Raw genomic sequence first — 17,674 nt, forward strand, 5'->3', positions numbered from 1 at the left:
TTCTATTACTAATTTCATCACATTTGTTAATCCGGTGCCTTTAAACAATTTCCAAACCCTCCACACCTATGAATTACATTGTCTGTATTTAACGTGTAGAAACAGAAAAGGCGACCACAGTTTAACAAGCCTACAGTTCAGAGGTATATTGACTGATGTCAGCTGATGTTAGCTTAGTCCCTCTGACAGCAGTCACAGTTCACACACCCTCCAACTCTGAACAAACCCGGCGGATTCCTAAATGTAACATTAGCAAGGCAGCTGAAAGTGGCCGGTGGCTAATATTAGCAAACCAGCTAAAAGTGGACAGCAGCTAACAAGATACAACATGTAAATAAGACCGCTTTGGAGGTGCATTTTTTGTTACCGGGAGTCACTTCTTTTAATTTGGCTGGGGTTAGCTGCTTGCCCCACCTTCAGCCCCCACATCAAGCTAACACCACCCAGACTACTTTCTCGAGTTAATGCACAGAGGTGAAATTAATATCAGCCCTCCATTAAAGTCCCCGTGAGTCAGAAATCAAGCTGAACCCCAAACTGTTGACATAACGGAGCATTACTTAGACGAGCAACTCTAAAGTTATTTCTGATTTTAAATTGGTTACATTAGCACGACGGAGTATTCGGGCCATGTTAAGGGGGAAAAATTGAGGATGAAGGTTTTTTTATTTATTCAGCAAGTCAAAATGCTAAGAATAAGTCAACATGACATTAAAGTAAAAGAGCAACTGTCCGCCATGCCAGCTGCCATGCAGGCTACAAAGATGCAGCTTTTGCTTTCAGTAAGGATACAGTTTCACCACTTCAGAAACTCACTTTTACTCGCCAAGGGTGTAGCCTATATGTCTATGATGTAGACATATGGTTTATTTTCAAAATGCAAAATAAATTAAAAATCTTCATCCTCAAATTTCGTCAGTTTTATTGTACACATTCAAATTTTACAATGATGCAGGCAATGAAAAGCATCCTTCCACAGTGTCATGAAATGTTTTCATTACACTCACCACTTAACTTAATTGCGGCTGGCAAAGAAAGTAGTATTGTCACCTGAATGACATGAACACATGGATATGAAACTGCAAATTCTGAATTCTGCTTATTGTTATGCTCCATGAGTGAAAATGCAGCCTGTAGTGGAGGAGTGTACTTGTTTGATTAGTCCATTTCGTTTCTCTGCTTTTGTGAGTGTCAAGCAACCAGGCATGAATTAAGTTTTAGGTTCTAAAACAGAAGCACACCACCACATTTACCACAGTGCAAACTCTGTTCTGCTACCTCCCAGAAACCAGGCTCCTGCTAAAAAATGATATTGTTGCAATGAATGTCTAATTTAATCCATCATTTACAGTAATACATATATTATGTCCTTAGGGGACTTTATAATACCGCAATGACTGCGCTTACAATCATATCAAACCCACATCCACGCTGCAACAATAGCAGTGGAACTGGAATATGCAGAAACTGCGTGTAATTGCCTTCCACTTTATGTTTCCTTTTACCTCTTCCCTAGAAGTACTGAAACTATGTGTCGTAAAAGTGCTCAGTAATGGCAGAAGTGAAAGTAGTCCTCATTAAACACAATAATGAGCTGCGTGATTAAGTCACATGAGGGACAAAATACAATACATGTGTTGTTTAAAAATGATGGAGTGTGTTACTCAAGGCAGCCGCATGCTTTATATCCTGCAAGCTGTTTTTAATGGATTTCTGAAAACAACAGGATCTTGTGACTTCCGGGGTGTATAAGGCAAAAGGCAGCAGCAGAGCACAACAGCAGAAGCTTCTCACAGTGGCAAAACACGGCAGAGCTTTTAGACTTTTTCAGCGATTATTACATATTGTGGAGGGGGATAAAAATGCTTTAACACGTTGCCTCCGCACAGACCTGTACTCTTTGTTTAGCCACGTGACATGGTGTGTGCACGGCGTGAGTAATGCAGGACTTGGCCTTGGTACTACTTGAGAGTGGGAGCTGTGTTTTACACATGCTGTACGTGTGTTTGTTCTGCGTGTGTGCAGCGATGCGAACTGGACGTATGAGGGCATTTTGTGAAAGACACACAGAGAGAGAGAGAGAGAGAGAGAAGTGCCTAATGCTGTTTGTAATTAAATTCTGTCAAAAAGCCTTTTCATTTAGGTAGGCTATGTTGAAAGATTAGCAGGGCAGGGGATGGCTGGGCACTGCACTGCACTTTGCTCTACTTCACCCCAAAGTCAGCAGGAGCAGTAGCCAAGGAGGTGACAGAACTCTCCTCTCCTCCTGCTTTTACTCATATTACTCCTATCAACCACTACAATCAGTGATCTCAGACTTCTGTTACTTCAGCCTTTTCTCTTGCATTTGCGTCTGTCATCCACCTTACACCCAGGTATGCAGCGCTTAACGATTTGGTCTGCAAATAGCCAGATATATACTATACGTATTAATATCCTTCTTGCACAAAAAGACCGCAGTCAGTCATCTCTCATGTAATCTGTGGGAGACTTTTGTTGACTGTCTTTAGCCCTTATTGTAGCGCCTCCTGAAATACCATGCTAAAATGGCACCAAGTCTGGTGAGAAACACTGGCTTAAAAATGCACTAACCCACAGAGAAGGATGCACCCACTCTGTGTTTTTGCATCTTTCAGCCCATTGTCTTGGTTTTATGTTTTTTATTCACTCTTCCAGCTCTCGCTCTCTCCCCCGAGGAGCAGGCCTTAACCCTAACCCATGTGTTGTTGATCCATGCCACTCAGGCCTCTGTTATCTCAACAGGTTCTGAGATTCAAGCTCTCCTAGCAAGCATGCCTGTCCACTCTCTGTGTTCTGGTCAGTGAAAGGGCTAGGGGTGGGCAGATCAATACCTAAAGTATCAATATTACTGAAGTCTCGTTTTAGTACGCTAACAGCACCATGATCAAAAGCAAAAGATCCAGATACCATTGGGGAACTTCCTACACACACACACACACACACACACACATACACACACACACACACACAGATCTCTCTCTTGTCTTTTTTGTTGCATAATTCCTCCTAGTTGAAAGATTCAGTTTCCTCTTACTAGAAATAACAACATGCAGGGAGTGTTTGTGTGTGTGTGTGTGTGTTTGTGTGAGGTGCTGCAATGAGGATCTGGAGATGCATTCCTGATGTCAGCACTGATTTTGTACCCGTTGGCTGTGTGTGTGTGTCTTTCTGTCCATCTGTGTGTGTGCTTGTCGGTCTCTGAGACTGGTTTATGTGCTCGTCTGTCTGTTTGTCTGTGAGCCTATTGGTCACTGTTTATGTGTGTGTGTGTGTGTGTGTGTGTGTGTGTGTGTGTACATGTTTGTCTGTCTGCGAGTTTATTTGAATATTTGATGTTTGCATTTCTGTCTGTCTCTAGTCTGTGTGTCTGTTGATGTTTCAGTGTGTGTGCGCGCGCGCGTGTGTGTGTGTGTGTGTGTGTGTGTGTGTGTGTACAGCAGGAATAAAGCACCCCATTGATAAGAACAAGTTCTTCTTGTTAACGTATCAGTAGAGCTGGCCCTGAGCCAGCCAAGTCCCAGGGGCGTACTTCTACACAACCCCCGCTATGACACGGCAGTTACTATTTTGCAACCCCAGACACACACACACACACACACACACACACACACACACACACACACACACCCATAGGGCTATATGGGAATGGAACATGTGTTAACACTCTCTTTCTAAGAGATACATTGAAGAGGACATTGAGCAATGTTTCGTCTTACATCTCTCTAGCGGCTGCCTGTTCTGCAGTCATCTAAAATGCTTCCATGTGCAGTCTCTGCATTCCGACTACCTTGCTGAGGCATTTCCAGACTCTCCCCGAAGATACCAGATACCCAGGGGAAAGCAGATAGTCATGAGAAATACCTGCTAGCTAACTAACAGTTTTAAATAACAGGAGGGGGGATTTTTGCCATTCCCTTGGTCTTCTTTTTTTCACACATATACCAGCTATTGTTTTCCTCCTTTTATACACCCAGGAGATGGAACCAAGGCTGTTTTATGACAGTCATAATCACCACCCCTGCCTGCTGCATAGGGACATCAGCTCCGATCGGCTGTTGCGGGGCACACCTCGTTGTCAAATAAAAGTGTCTGGAGGAAGGTCGGTCGGAGAACAAAGAGGATCAGTGTGCAGAATGAGCACCTACAAACCACCCCACCATTCCAGCGTGTGCATGCTCTGCCTCTCGTCTATTTGTTTAACCACTGCAGACCACGGTGGATGTAGAGCCAGGCCACACACTCATTCTTTGACAGCAGGGACTATCACAGTAAATCTGTGCAGAACCACACAATTAATCACAACAGTGGGTCGAACAAGTGCCTCGGCGTGACAAATGCATGTGGGCAGTGCACGCTGGGAGACGAAACATAGGATTTAGTGTGAGAATTGCATACATCAAGACTGCATTTAATAAAAGCAGGTCACCGTTCAAAAGTAAGAATCATAAGGGGCCGTGAACATCTGTTTTTGTAGATAGATCAGGGAATGTGAGGGCGTTTGGGGATGAACACAACCACAATGATAGACAAGGGTTTAGTTTACTGCATCTAAATTTAACGTCATCATCCTCAGACCGTTTGAAGTGCAATCACAGAGAACATTTGCATGGACCGATTCACTAGCTTGCCCCCTCAACCCAGGATGTAAAGTGGAAATTCAAGAAACAGGATTTCAAGAGCCCGAACGCGCTTTTAAAGAGAAGCGAGGACTTTTATTTTCCAGATGGCTTTGATATAGATCACAGCGGTGTCACCACCGAAGCATGCTTTCCATTATTACGATTGTTTAAAAGCTTTACCTCTTAAAGTAAATGCAAAGTGACAAATCCAAAAGGGTTCAGACAAAGAGGGGATGGGGGGGGGGGTCATACAAATGGAATTGTCCCCAAGGGTAAACCACATAATATTCATATCAAACCTGATACATCTACCACTTGAATTTCTAACCATGCAATCAGGGGCTCTGCCAACTTGGTGAATACACCATGATCAAGCTGATGATAAGAGGGGACCAATAGGGCACTGTGGCTTTGTGAAAGGCTGTGTTCTCGTTAAATATCAGACATCCTGTGTCACTTCAGATATTAGCTCATAGCCTGTAAACGCCTGTTGCAGAGCTCCAAATCTCATTTGACTGGAACAGAGTTATCCCACGAATAGTACAAAGTCCACTCTTCCTTTGATGGTATTCTCAACTGTCTCATCAGTTAGGAAGTGCACATGAGTTGTGACATCTTCTTAAAAAATAACCTTTTCAGGTGGGTGACTTTGAGGAAGGTGGTGGCGGGAAATACACTCTTAGCTCAGCTTGTTTATGGTGCTGTTTTTACATTTAGCTGATGCTTTTATCCAAAGCGACTTACAATTGCTATCCATGTCAGAGGTCACACGCCTCTGGAGCAACTAGGGGTTAAGTGTCTTGCTCAGGGACACAATGGTGGATGTCTCACAGTGGGAATCAAACCCAGGTCTCCCACACCAAAGGCAAGCATCTTATCTATGCGCCATGACCACCAAAGGTAGTCATGTTTTTATTACCTATGCTATGGATGACGATGTCGGTCTGTCAGTTAGTCCACCACTTTGGACCAGACCAAAATACTGTTGGATGGATTGCAATGATATTTTGTACAGACATTCATGTTCCCCAGACTACTCCTACTGACTTTGGTGATCCCGACCTCTTCCAGTCTGCATATCGAAATGTGCTCGGGCAAGATATTGAACCCCAAATTGCTCCAGAAGGCTGTGCCATCAGTGTGTGAGTGTGAATGATTAGTTTCTTTCTGATGAGCAGTTAGCACCTAGCATCGTAGCCTCTGCCATCAGTGAATGGGTAATGTGACATGCAGTGTGAAGTGCTTTGAGTGGTTGGAATACTAGAAAGGTACTATACAAGTACAGCCCATTTACTGTTGTCCTGTCCAGTACTCTGGTTTATGACCAGATACCTTTAAAACTAATGGCATTCCCATTAGCCTCAACTGTGTTTTTTGTTTAGTGAAATGTTTGCACGCTAACATGCTGAATTCAGATGGTGAGCATGATACAGATATGATTTTTTTTAGATGTTTTAATTAAAAATACAGTGTCTAATCCATCCTAACACTGTTTATACTGCAAATAGGCACAGTAACATCTGTGGACATTGACCAAATCATGATCATAACTTTTTGTTATTTTTATATGGCTGTTCATTTTTTTATTCATTAAAAAACTCATATTGTATGTAAAACATTTTATTGATTACACATATACCTTGTCTGTATAAAGCATTAATTAAAACATGTCTTTTATTTCATCGTGACAATGTATGCAAGTTGTTGTAAGTGTAATTTTATTGTAAATGGACATCTGAAAAGTTTGGTGGAGGCTCATAATTCCAAACCTGTGTGGTGAATTGAAACAAAAATAATGGATTTTTTTGGTGTTGGTGCCTAGAGGAACTAAAAAATGCAACATTGTACCTTTTCCGTGGCTTTTTTTTCTGTGTGGGACCATCAAAGGCTCACAACAACTTATCTCAAGATTTATTAAGAAAAACACGTTTCTCCTGTGGGTCGCTGACATTGTTTCAACTGTGCATGATGTTAACATGACAACCATGCTGTGTTGACTTAAAACCTGATGGAGCTGCCTGACAAGACATTGTTGTCAACGCCACTTTGGTCAACATATATCACTCTTTTATATTCCCTTGCTGTGAAGGGTAGTGCCAAAAACGCCATTTGCGTCTGTTCACTCTGTCCCCTTCTTTTAGTGCTGTTATTCTGGGCAGTGGGTCTTATAAATAACTAATAAAGACCAAAGCTATGACGCATTCATCTTAATGCTAGGTGGCATCAGGGACAGGTGCGCTGGCTTATTCCTACCTTTTGTACGACAGCGCAATTAATCTGCTTTGTGCCAAGTTAAGAGCATAAAGTATGCTGTGGAAGGAGACAAATGAAAAACCAAAAGGGAAAGTCATGAATTTTACAGTGAACTCAAAGCGATGAGCACCTGACCTTGGCTACCTTTACATTTTCTTCTTCCTTTCTCTATTTTTTTTTGTGTTGAGCAGCACTTCCTTAAAAAGAGGAAAGAGACATGAGTGAAGTCGCCTGTTCCTGAAATAGAACATAAACGAGGATAGGCGATGCTTGTGTGTGCTTGAGAGGGGAAAGTGGGGAGATATTAGCCATATGTGATTCATTTACAACAGCATGCTTCAATTAATCTGGGCAGGGTGGCAGGCGCCAAGGTTGGGCCCCATGCCACCTGAGTGAGGGAGGAAGAGTGATCTGCTGCCCTGTGAGGGATGAGCAATGAAAGCAGATCCCTCTGAATCGATACGCCTGACATTATTGCTCACACCAACCTCATCCCCTCAACTTTCCTCCTCTCTTCCTCTGTGCCTCTTTGTTCTTTTCCTTCATGGGATTTAAAGACGAGGCCAATAAAGGCTGAACAAGGAGCTCTGATTCATCAGGCGTCCCAGAAGCACCCTGAGCGAAGCGGCAATTCTCATGTAGGCGTCCACCTAGAGACACCCTCAGGATGTTTTGTGAGACTGTTCTCTAACTGGGGCAGCATGCTGTGGCAGTAAGTGAAAGCACGGGGGTGGGGGTGGGGGTGGGGGGACCCAAACTGGCGAGGGGCAAAAACCACAGTGACCAGATGGAACCGCAGATTGTTTTAAAGGGGCTACTGCCTCAGCAAAACCATATGGGGCAAAAATGCTATTTAGCGAAATCTCATTTATGTTTTTCACGACATGGTGAGCAGCACTGGAGGATCTTGTAAACAAAAGATAAAGTACTAAGGCTGTCAACACGTGATGGAAAAAGAAAACAGAAAAACACCCAGCAGCCTCATCTGCATCTGTGTATCTCCGGGGCATGTTGTTATGAGTTGTTTTATTTCAATTTGTGAGCAATATTCCAAAATAAGATCAAATGAACACTTGCCAGGCCTTAATACCATTAAGCATTAAGTTACAGTAAAGCTTGCCAAGGCTAATACTGTGATTGTTACTAGAATAAATCACCTGAAAATGTTTTTTTTTGGATGATGATGATGAATTAACCAGAGGGAAGAAGTGTATATTAAGGCATGGGATGAGAATATTAAATTACGACACTTGATAGGAAAAGACAAGCAATGGCATCAGTATGGCAAAGGATTAAACACTGTAGCTTAGCAGTGTCTGACAGTATAATTATATTTTTAGCTGTCTGTTTTGTAAGATGTTTCACCTGGCTTCTGATGTAATCTGGATTTATCCAAATTCCTGCCTCATGCATCGGGGGGATTTTTCACACTGAAAGACAAGGGGAGGGCTGAAATAGATAATACGATGCTTTTCAAACAGCCAATGCAATGTATGCTTTCTCCCACACTGCAGGTTAAAATGTCTCTTTGCTTCCCGGGCAATTAAAACTTTCCATGAGGAATAACGATTGGCATAGTATTTAATCTCAAAGTGAAGACACAGGACTGTAGAAGTCGAGCGAAAACGCACAACCTTAATGCCTCATCCCCAGAGTGTGTGTGTGTGTGTGTGTGTGTGTGTGTGTGTGTGTCTTGGTTAATCTAACTCGCCAAATTAAATAAAAATGATGATAATAATAAAGACGATAACAATAATGATGGCCTTTTTATTTCATTCCCCGTTAAGTAAATAAGGTTTAGAATTATAATTACGTACATGAAAATACATTAAATGCACTATATTGTAATTATCTCTAATTAAAATCTAGTAATTAATACGTGTCTCAGGTCATGTGAGTGTAAATTGTTGTGAGACAGTCTGCACTCAGCGCTAATTTGAAATCATGCAATAATAAATCAGCTGCAGGGGGAGGCTGTCAGAAAGAAAAAGGTTCAGGGGACCGTGGTGTTTTGGTGTTTCAGGGCTTAGTTAATTAGTTGGAGGGGAAAGCCAAAGAGAAACACAGATTGTCATTCAAGCACAGGCTCAGCCTTTAAACAGCTGTCCACGGCTGTAAGGTCCTGATTAAATCAAGGTGACCAGAGAGAACTGTGCAGGGTTACGACATTCTTTTTCAGATTGGCATATATCACACTGTGTATTTCTTAATTTGTTGTCTCTCTCTTGTTTGTCTTCACCTATAATGTATGTATAATGTAAAGCGCTGGCTCATATGAAGAATTATGTAAGAAATAAATGAAGGGGATCGAAACATGCACTTTAATCTTCTTTAAATTAAATTAAGTTGAATATCCTCAGAAAACAAATAAATAAAACAAGGTTAAATGAGGAACATTTGATATTCTCAAAATTCACAAGGCATGTAGCACTATAAACATGTGTCATTAAATTAGCCAAAATGCCCTCAGGACAATCTTGATAAAGATTCCATATTAAATACTTGCATATGTCTTTACAGTAAAACATATATACTTGTGGCGATTAATAATAAGTTTCTTGTTTTTTAACAAAATATCCTACAACAGGAGATCCTGACCTGTTTTGGTTGTGTCCAGTGATCTGCAGTATTGCACTTCCATAAAGTTGGGGGACTCGTAACAGATAGATTTTTTAAAATAACGGTGAAAATTGAAGCAGCTGAAGCGAAGACCTGACTTTCGGTCTGTAGTATGGGTCAAACGCCAAACACTGGATCCTCCATTTCCTATCATACAACTCAACTGCGTCTTCCATTAGACCTTCCCGGCCTGCTAAATGCCCACATCCAAAGCTTGTAATGCTAGCTGTCTCTTATAATTTGTAGTTTCCAAGCTGAGATAAGTCTGATGACATCACATGCTACAACTTTGGAAAGTTTTAAGATTTTCTACAACTGTAGAGTTAGACTCTTCATGACGAAAAAACTCAACTTTCTGTGTAAAATTTTTAATATTTCATATTCCACTAGGCACGGATCAGTATGTGGTATTTGCAGTTCATTAAATTGGTATCATGGATCATAATCCTTATTTTACACAATATACAATCTTAATAAACATTCCATGTTAAATACTTGCACATGTCATGTTTTTTTTTTTTTTTATCATCTTATTTGTTATTGGTATTGTTTTGGCCATTCTGATGAAATGTATGGATTTCAACAAGATAGCCTGGAGCAGTGGTTCTCCACTTTTTTCTTTTTTTTTTTGCTTGTGAACCCTCGACACAAAGCGGCGCCTACTTGCGACCCCAGAGTGCACGCCAGTGAGATAGATTTTTGTTTCACACTGTTTCATTGGAACAATTTCCAACCCTGAAGAGGTGAAATAGTCAAAAGTTTAAAAGAAATAACAGGAAAGATTAGAGAAAACTCAGAAAAATACATTTTGTGTGATGGAACTAAAGCTTATTCAGAAGTAAATGTAAACATTATTTCCTGGTTAGCTGAATAATGTGCAGCTCAAGACAGCGCGGCTTCTCCACAATGCTAACTATCATGACCTTTGTGATTAAATAAGTGTAATGCTCTTGTCTGAGGCACTGTGATAACTGTTAATGTTTTATTTTGAGATCTTCAGTCTTTCGTGGCCCACACCTCACTCCCCCATTTTGAAGATGTTACAGAGTCTGGCAGAATGGATTAAACATATCTACTTATCTTGCTCACATGTGTCTCTGAGCGTGTGATAAGACGTCTGTGTCATTCCAGTAGTCATCACTGATCCACTGTTATGCGCACTGAATCAGGGTCTGGGTAAAGGTTTGTTTAGTGACTCATGGATCTACAGTATTTGTACAGTTTAGCCTGGGAGGCAGGAGCCCCCTTCCACCCACCCAGAAGACTTCCTCTTTGCTCAACTCAGGAGGGGAAATTTAGCCCAGATGTGACTTCAAACAAATGAAAAGCTGCAGGGATTGGAGGTGGGATCAGGCCCATCTTTCGCATGACCCCAAGACCTGCTCTTTCCTGGCATCTGTCTATTTTTCTCCTCTTCTGTTCTTTCTCTGATGATCTCTTGTAAGTTGCTGTCTCGAGGGTCCTTTTACTTTTACTCCTAAACAGCACGGCTGTTTTTTAACAAATGTGCTGTGTCCTTCTTATGTATAAAACGATAAGGAACCCTGTTTCACAGCACATTTTCACCAAATAAGGTGAAATATATTGATTTGTAAAGTTCTCAGAACACACACATTTAAGCCTTTTAATACTAAAAACAACCATGCATAAAGTGCTTCACAGGTTTTGGAGATAACGCAGCTAAGTAAAAAAAAAAAAAGCAATCTTTTTTCTAATCTCTTGCATAATTACACAGAAAGAAACATTTGGCATTTTTGTATTTGAAAGACAATTCTTGGGGACCGGCGATGTTCTCAGTTCTCAGTCACAACTTCAATTTACATTTGCAGCTGATGCTGATGGGGATGTCATTAGTTATAGTCATTAGTTTCGTGGTAATCTATCCAGTAGTTGTTAAGACATGTCACCATAAAACACAAATGTCAACCTGCTGGTGGCACTAGAGGAAGAGTCAGATGATCACCCAAATCTGTGGGCTTCATCTTCTGGCGATGATGATTGGCTGTACATTCCAGAAATTCCATCTAAATTCCATCTTAATTTAGCTGTGACTAAAATCAGGTGCAACACAAAGCTTTTTTATGGTGAAACAGAAGGGATATTTTCTTATCCAGGTCATTAAAACAGCTATGACGGATTCTGGAAATACAGCTGTAACTGCTGTTAAACGTGTTGAATATCACAAAAAGAATAAACCTGAAAGGCAAAGGAAGGCCAACCCTATATTATGTTTTATTACTTTTATTATTATTAGTGTTATTATTCCTACTGTTAATGTTAGAACTGAATACTGTCCCGCCTCCACTTGCTGCTCTTTTCTTCTGTGCTTTTTAGAGATTGCCCGGTATTCGATTTTCGGCTTAGCTCTGACTGAAATGTGTTGGTAATACATGAAAAGCACAATTTAGGGCCACGCTTGACCATGACATACTGCTACGAATGTACTGAACATCAAAAACTGGAGATGTAAAAGAAAGTAAGACCTTCCGAGGGTGGATTGCTCCTTTAAGCTATATTATCTTCCAGAGCAGAGAGCAGCACATGTCAGCACAAAATGGCCACCACTTATCTCAACAATTACACGTTGCTAAGCAGTTGTCTGAGGTATTAAATCTTAGGAGCACAAGGATGACACGGCAGCCACATGTCAGAAACAGAAGTAATCCACAATCCTCTCTTCATGTCCTCTTTAGAGCGATTTTAAAGCTCCCCACCTCTTTTCTTCTTTCTCTTTCCCCCCACTATGTTCCCCTCTCACTCTGCTCCTCTCTTTCCCCCATCCCTCCCTCAGCAGAACTACAGGGGCTTGCTTGTTGTCAAGTCAGTGTTTTTACAGCCTGGCATTAGCACAGGGCAGCATTCACTCAGCACACTACGTCCACTTTGCCTGCCCTATAATTCACATGCTCACGTGAGAGCGCGCTGCCTTCGTTCCTGCTCATGAAATGTCCCTGATTGAGGATCGGTGGCCTTTTGACAGCCCAAGAGAACGTTTTGCTCTTCTTATAAAAGCAACTTTAAGCCTTACAGGTACATATTTTCTAAATTTTAAATGCCACATCTAGCACCCCATGTGACATTAGGAAGGCTCAGATGGAGCCGTGCTGTATTGACTTTTCTTACATGACAGCCAGTGGTTGTTTTTTTAACTTTAACATGGAAGAAAGGTGGAGAGGTAAATGTTGTTTGCCTTCTAATTAGAGGGCTACATTTAATCATTTGGGAAATACCATGTCCTCTTACAAAGTGTTTATTTGGTATTTGTTGTGTGTGCTGTATATAATGTTTTTCAGTATATGTCAATCATGATGTTTGCACAGAAACAGAGCAATAAAAAAAGCCAGAAATGGAAGAAAAAAGGAATTTTGGTCTAGAGGGTGAGTTGGTGCAATCCTCTGGCGCCCTTGTCTCCTCTCAGCTCTCTCTCTTTGAGTAAAATATACAGTACGTTGTTGGCTAACTAGTTTCCTCGGCTGTGAAAATGTTCCATTCTCTTCTGGGAGCCCTGCTGTGACATTAGATGCATGTAGATTGCTAATCGACAGGAGTAAACATAATTACATTGCCTTAGAAATTAATGAACGCATTGATCGCCCACTCTAAACATTATCAGCATATTTCTCTTTAAGCTACTGGAATCTCAAGGGAAGGGCCTGATTACATCATGGCTTCAGCGAGTTGCGATATTACCGTGGCTTCCCACAGTAAGTTCTTTCAAAGATCTTGCCAATTCTTGTGGGGAGGTATTTAAACACTGATGTTGTTGGCACCTTTGAAGTGCCTTTCAGTGTCCAGATGTAAATTCATGCAGGGAGAAATGGGATAAGCTAATGATGTCTCCGGGGACTAGAATGAATATATATCCAAGGGATAAACATATCTACATATCTGAGTGGGCTTTAGCCCCCAACCCAACCAACCCACCCTCCTTTAACACTGTTTGCGGCCTGAACAGGAGCAGATGGACAGAGCAGGCTTTGATGTGCTCTGGGGTCATGTGTATCTGTAGTTTTATCAAGGTACACAAGCGTGCAGAGTAAATATGCCACACCAAAATCCTGGGAACATCTCTGGGCAAGGCAGAGTAGGGGGATTTCCACTTGGAGATTCAGATGAGGGTGTAGACTGAAATATTTCTCTGCACTGGTGCAATATAGACCTTAAATATACACAATATATCCTCTCCAAATGCAAGGCTACCAGAAGAAGGCATAATACAGATGTTTAATGTTTTCACTTACAGAAGCTTTATTTACATGTTTAACCTTGTTTAAATCTGATGCAATCAATATGATAAAGCTATTTTACATCTCAGGTTTTTGCTTGATAACAATGACCAAAATGAAATTAACATGCCAGACAAAAGAAGGGAGCATATTTGCCCGTAACCCCTCTTAAACTCATTTAAGTGTCTGTCATTTTATCCCCATTTGCGTGCCAGAAAGAGACATCCCATAATGCGGCACTGACCAAGAATAGAGCGCACTACTGCAAAACATGTCCATCAAGGAGAAAATAAAAATAGGCAGTTTCCTCTAAATTCACTCAATCAATAATTCATGCCATACACAGAAGCTTGATTTATGAAGGAATTAAATGTTGTGGACTGGGCCTCGCAACGGCCGTCCATCTCGGGGACGTGGCAGCCAAAATTAAACATGAAAGGCAAATACTGAGAACAACCAAATCATCTCATGGAGAGTTGACATATTAGAAGACTTCAGTGGCACACGGGCTGGGCGGCCTGATCTGTAAAAAATGACGTTGGTGATTTGAGCAGGAGACACAGAATTGTTGCAGTATATAATGAGTTACAGTATATACAGGTATTTACTTTAGAAATGGGTCACCAGAAGTCAAAGGGCTCCATAAATACTAAATACAAAGTTTGTGACTCCTGTGTGCCTTTCTGACCCTGGCTTTGGGTTTCACCTAACATGGAAAACACAGAACATGACAGTTTTAGTTTTAAGTCAAACTGAAATTGTAATTCTCCTCTCTTTTGGCACTAATTTATATTTCCTTTCCTTTGGGATTAAATAAATAGTACTGATACTGCGGCTATGCTAGCCTACATAATTTAAAAATATTTCAAAAGAGGATAAAACTGTTTTGGGCATATTTGTGGAAACAGCGTTTCAGCTTCAATACTCTGGGTGGGCATGTCCCATGGCAACGATGACTGACATTTGATAACCAGCACTGCTAGGAGGCAGGCTGTCAGAATCCATGTTGTGCTAGCAGGTATATAGCCTATAGCCCGCGAACATTGATATAATATATGTTTTTCCTCTTTTTCCAACATGCCCAAGTAATGTGGAGTCTTAGCTGTCTGTCACTTTCCAACATTAAACATTTGGGAGGAATATATTGTGCTTTTAAGTTTGTAATTCACTTGGAAAGTGGGAACTATGGCAAGGGAGTAGACGCTAGCTTTGTAACGTTAGCCACATGACATTGTCAATTGGTACCACAAGTGCATGTCTTCAAGGAACACTAAAGTAGGAGGCACTGTCACTGCAATAAATATATCAAATAAAACCAAAAATGTAGCTCTTTTTTTTCTACTCTTTTTTGGTAATTTTGTTAACAAACACGAAAGATAAAGCTTACCGATATCTCAGTGAAGTGAGTTTTAAAGTGAGTAAGACTACATAGTGAACAGCAGCAACAGTGGCCACAAGTGACAATGACAGCAGCACAAGTAAAATAAAAGTCAAAGTCAGCATGTTGATTTGATAATGCAAGTTATACAGCAATATCTATGTAAGTTAATAATCTATCTAAGTTTACTAACATTTGCCAACCTAAACTAATGGTCATTCCAGTCGGCCTAACAGCAAAACCTCAGAGTATAGTGAATTGGGCAAGGGTGTGTTATATGAGTTAAACCTTGTATTTAGTTGTGTTATTTCTTCTTTTAAAAGTGATTTCTCACTTTAAATTCACTTCAACTTTTATTTACTTTATAGTGTGTGTGTGTGTGTGTGTGTGTGTGTGTGTTTAAATATTTTATTGGTGGCCGAAGTTTTTAGTTGTGTAAAAGAATGAGCGCGCGCGCATGGAGGTAGGGAAAAGAGTTCAACTAGATGCAGGCAAATGCGCCTGTGTGCGCGCGCGGATGTGCTCAGCAGTGCACTGCTGAATCAGTACAGCGCGAGGAAGCAATGTTGTCAGATGAAATTGCCTTGGCTGTGTCTAAATGCTTCAAATCACTAGAAGTAAGCACGGGAAGTGAAAAGACGAGGCTGTGCTTTTTACTCGGTGCTAAGCAGTTGTAATTAAAAAGATTCCCGAAAAGAAATAGGACCAGTGGTCTTTAAATCTCACCGCAGGCCTGCAAATATTCCAGCAACACTATGGCCAATAAGGCCCTTCAGGTATGTGTTATTGAGAATGTGACTTCAGGACGAATTTCTGGATTTGGTGATTAAAATGCAAATGAAAGCTCAGACATTGTCGCATGGTGCGGTAGGTCAGGAAAATAGCATGTAGGGATGAAGTGTGTTGAGGGACAAACTATTTTCTGCAGAGTGAGGGCAGCAGGGAGGATCTGTGGCTTAAAGCCATCACGGAGCTGCTTGGAGGAGATGCATTCTTTATTCTGAGGAGGGGAGGAGGGACAGGAGGGAAGAGAGAGAGGAAGAGAGAGAGAGAGATAGGGAGAGAGAGGTGAGCAGAGCACACACGTCGCACTATCAACTGAATCCATCTAAGAAAACAAGTCGCATGGAGTCCGGGTCTGAGCTGCGTAGACACTAAAGGCAAGTTTGAGCTCTACTAAACAGCGCACCGGACGGACGCAGCTGGCCGTCATGGCCCGTGGCGGATCAGGCGGCAGACACTTCGGCGAGTGCGTCCTCACCGTTCGGGCAGAGTGTGGAAGGGGGAAAGTGGGCTCTGCGATCACCCTGCCGCCGCTTTCTTCAACGCGCTGCAGACGGTGTTGAGTTAAAGCGGAGGAGCTCCGTTGTGAAGCACAAAAAAAGTGGTGGACAGCGGTGCGGACGGACGCGCAGCCACAACCGGGGGGACCCATGCAGGGAAATATGCTGTTCCGTAGACTCACCGGGTTCACGCTGCTGATCGGAACCGACTCGCACCAGCGTTACCGAACGGACCTTTACGCACGGTCATACAGCAGGACCGCATGAAGGACAGAGGCTCAAAGAAAGGGGAAAAGTTGAACGCGGTAGCGGGGTGTGTAATGGATAAAGGCTCGCCAAAGGTACAGTGGCTGTTTCTCAATAACACAGGACATAGTTGGACAAAAATGTAGAGGAAATTTGCAGGCCTAAGTTGTATACCAATCGACTACTTTTCAAATAAAAGTCCTAATTAAATTTACAATCGGCTATGTGAACGTTTTCATAACCAAGCCTCTATAAAAACAGATCCACAATTCTATTTTCACCTCTGTAACTTATAGCCCTTAAAGATAGTCATAAGGTGACATTAATTCACGTATTCACAGTGTCTTTACAACATGAATTATCATTTTTTTGGACAATTTTTCTGTAAATGTTTCATCGAGTTAAAGATCAGCAAAGCGCACCGCTCCACATTTTTCCATTTTCACCCCGGAGAAAACCTGACTTCTTTTTATTTATTTATTTTTTTGGGGGGGTGGGGGGGGGGGGGGGGTAGTTCTCTCAATGCACTGCACGGTTTTCAATTCCCCTTTGAAATAATTCATTCAAATGAACACCGCTCACTGGGCAGGCTTTGAAGTATACCCGATCCGCCTCTTATCGCCTCTTAAATACCCGATCCATTTTAAACTTTTAATTGCGTTTCTGTCGCTAAATCCAGTTCTAATCGGATTGTCGTGGGCACATATCACAGTGTTCATCTGGCGGTGAGAAACTGTGCTCCCTCGGCTGGAAATTAAATTAACAAAAACAAAAAAAAAAAAGAAAAGTAAATTCTTTCTATCACTTTCCCTCCGTGATCTATCCATGTCCACTATTTATCAGGTCTGTCAAGTAAAGACCAACTTGATATCCTGCTTCTTTTTAAGGTTGTTATTTGTTGACATTTTATTTATGCAGCTATAATAATCTTGATGCTGATGCCTTCTGCTGTTGATTCTGCTGCTGTGGCAGCACATTTTATCACCTCATGTGGTTGCTTATATCCCCCCATGCTTATTTGATTAAATT

At 41.5% G+C, this 17,674-nt stretch overlaps 1 protein-coding gene across 2 annotated transcripts in view; it reads left to right on the plus strand.

The window, feature by feature from the left end:
* Positions 1-17,674, plus strand: part of flrt2 (fibronectin leucine rich transmembrane protein 2) — a 40,359-nt gene that overhangs the window by 15,096 nt on the left and 7,589 nt on the right. Inside the window, exon 1 of one of the 2 annotated variants that reach the window (XM_046060780.1) lies at positions 16,234-16,740. The exons of the other annotated variant lie outside the window; for it this stretch is intronic. The gene's annotated coding sequence lies outside the window, so the exon portion shown is untranslated. Of the gene's footprint in view, positions 1-16,233; positions 16,741-17,674 lie in introns of those variants that run through there. 2 annotated transcript variants of the gene reach the window in all.

The sequence above is a fragment of the Micropterus dolomieu genome, linkage group LG10 (genome assembly GCF_021292245.1).
Source record: "Micropterus dolomieu isolate WLL.071019.BEF.003 ecotype Adirondacks linkage group LG10, ASM2129224v1, whole genome shotgun sequence".
NCBI lineage: Eukaryota > Metazoa > Chordata > Actinopteri > Centrarchiformes > Centrarchidae > Micropterus > Micropterus dolomieu.